Here is a 3,385-nt window from a genome sequence, read left to right on the forward strand (position 1 = left end):
ACTAATGATTCTCAACCCAAATCAACAAAAAAATTGGTACGAAAATTTTTGATTTTAATTTTTTTTCGGAATTCCGTCAATGTCCTCTAGCCGTATTTAAACTTGGTGCGTGTGTTACTGGCCTTAAAACCGTGCTGCGCCCTCACACAAGTGCAAAAACAAAGCATACGCAACGATTATTCATAAATTTCATTCATAAAATTGGATTACTTCTGAAATACTACGACATTACAATGACAAAAAAAGCAGTGCATATTAGCTATTTCCCGTCTACTGTAATTCCAATCGATTATTTACGTATTTTATGTCCTCCTCCTGAAGTATGGCACAAATGCAAATCAACACCTTGTATTCATATCTGAGAGACAGTCCTGTGAGGCCCTTACAAGTGTTCACCCTAGTGGCAGAGTGTGAGTGCGGCAGGAAACCACGTCGCAGTACGTGCCGCCTCCTCGTGTCTACACGTGCAGGAAGGAACAGACGTCGCCAGCTATCACTCAGCGCTCAGCACAACTCCTGGCGCCGGGAGTGGTAGCGTCATCTCCGATCACCTCGCAACATAAACTAATTGTTCCTGTCTTCGTTGTCAATTCTTAGCTATGAAACACTTCTGATTCCCACTCGGTCGTGTGACGTCGTATGTGCTGTGAAGTCCCTAAAAGATATTGCAGGCTCTTCAAAGCGGTGCGTGGGAGTTCCCGACAAGGGGTACGTACAGGCTGCGCGCACGTCGCGGTCCCACCGACGCGACCGACACGTAAACTAGTGATATCCGGTGACGTGAGCGTGACGCGCCGATAAGGGTTGCCTTCCCCCACCCCCCGCCCGCTACCCTCGCGACCCACTACATCACGTACCTACTGACAACATCGACCGACTCCTAATGATATACTCCATGGTGACAGTCTAGGACACACATTGTTAATGGCCACAGTTCCCTTTCCAGGCCCATTCGAACAGCATTGTTTTATACAATAGCTATTGGAAGATAAACTGGCCATAGTCCTTATCCAATCAAAGCCGAAACCTACTCGAACATTTACTTTTGCAGTTTAATACTTACTTATTTATTTGTGAGGATAAGGCAAAAATGATTGTTGTTATCAATAAATTTGGATAATGAAAATTATATGTACCCTCTACATATAATTTTCTGGCTTGCTCAGGTATTCAGCGCCAACGGTATCAACTAGGACGACTAATTGCAGCATTAATTAATTCAATGAAACAACTGTTACTACCGAAAATTCAGTTGTCTCAGCAGATTTGATGCATGATATTAGCTAAGAAGGTACCTGCGTAGGTGCCTACGTAATCACTTCGCTCTGAGTACAACACCTTCCCCATACAAACCGTGCAACAAACTACAGAAGACATACTTCATTATAAATAAAGTTGTTAATAAAGTTATGTACATTTCCACTCAGTAAATAAGCCATGCTGTTCCTTATTCTCCTTATTTTACTTAAACAACATACGATTCACATTCAACTAAGATACAATCACGACTCAATTACGATTGAAGCGTATGTGGCATTCCGCTATTTTTTCTTTGAAATAAACGTTTTTATCCTTTTCTGTTATTCAATAATGAATCATTTTGTCTGCAAATGATTTACGATTGCAATATGATTGTATATCCATATACCAAAATAACCAAAATAGCAGACCAATCGCAAACCAATCGAATGTCGTTGGAATACGATTGGTCTTATATTAGTGGCAGAATGCCCGATATGGTTAAAACTGCTATTGCGATCATATTGCGATTCAATTTCTACCTATTCAATTTTGACATTATTAACTTAGGAGAATCGGGCCCCTGTTTACACAAATGATTTTAAACTGTGCACGTATATAGCACGATAAGCAGTAATCGAATTCAGAGTTCGTGTTCGGACCAATAAAAATAGCACCTGCGAAATATATGTAGAACAAAAAAATATATGTCGCCGTTCGTAAACGCCATAAAGCAGTCTTCCATCGATCAAGGGAACGAACCAGACATACTCATGAGCTCATAGCGTGACGACCAGCACGCAGCGCGCCGAGTCCTCGCGAACGTTAACAAGACATACTTAGCTATTGATAAACCTCCCCGCGCTCGCTGACCAACACTCTAATTAGACAATTTGCGTTTCCATTTCCAGGTGGTCGCTGCCGTCGGGGCCTAACTGCCGGGCGGCGCGTCATCCCGAACGCGCATCAATCGCGACCATCTTAGAGCAGACAATCGCGGGGATCTGCCGTGTACTTGACAGTGGCATCCAAGACGACGACGGAATAGCTGATGTCTATTGTAATGTATGCTAAACGGGTGTGACCGCGACAATTAGGCTAGGATGTGCGGGCCACGGCCGCGGTCGTGTCTCCACACCGTCACGCTGAATTGCGATCAGCAATTAGTGGCTCATCGCTGCATCAGCGACGTGTTTATTTAATCACGAGCGCATACATAATGCGCGCGCCGCAGACGACGCGTCGCACGCCGCGAATGCTAAGCGCCGGCCGCGGGACGTGGGACCGCAAGCGGCGGCGGCGGCAGCTGCGGCCGTCGCTCATAACGCTCTCCGATGCAAACCATGTTATTAATAAGGAGAGAGGTCGCGGCTCGTGAGCGCCCTCCGCCACCGCGCTCACTGCGCCCGCCGCCGCCGCCAACACGAACAAAATAGTCGAAAAAGGTAAGCGCGCGGTCGTGACGGGAATGTCGCTGATGTTATGTATTTCAGGTCGCACTCATTGTATTTTAAACCGCTATTGTTTCGTATTTCGCGCCTGCGCACAGAATGCTGCGCCTGCGCCTCTACTCACATCGTATTTCACGACGCGACGTCACTCACTTGTACTGGGCTCCGTAAATAGAAGTCATTTTATGAGCTACAAAGTGTACAGAAAGAGGGTGGTCGGTATGAGGCTCTGTAGGAGTGCAAGTAATGTCAGTAGGTCCCTGATGGTGCATAGTGGGAGTCGGAGGGCTGCTCCCACGGTCAGCGATTGATTAACGGTGCGGTTCGCGCTAACCGCGGCCGACGTGAGAACACTCGCGCTAATGTGCGCACGCAACATTCGGGCCGTGTCGCCGCCGCGTGACAGAATGGCAAGCAGCCGCCGCGCAGCGCCGCATACCTACTACTCCGCGAATACAACCTACCCCTACACTACACCATCGTACTCTTGTCTTTCTGGAACCTGCTGATGATCATCACCCCTCGCGGATGGTATGAACCAATAAAACCCCACACAGAAGTCATTTTTGATAGTAATTTTATAAAGACCATCCACTTCACCAAAGTCATGTCCAAGTTGAAGTTCATGTAAACTCATATGATTCATAAACCATTACGCGCGTATTCACTAGTTTTAGGGTAAGCAGCCTCATCTT

Source organism: Helicoverpa zea, chromosome 5, assembly GCF_022581195.2.
Source record: "Helicoverpa zea isolate HzStark_Cry1AcR chromosome 5, ilHelZeax1.1, whole genome shotgun sequence".
NCBI lineage: Eukaryota > Metazoa > Arthropoda > Insecta > Lepidoptera > Noctuidae > Helicoverpa > Helicoverpa zea.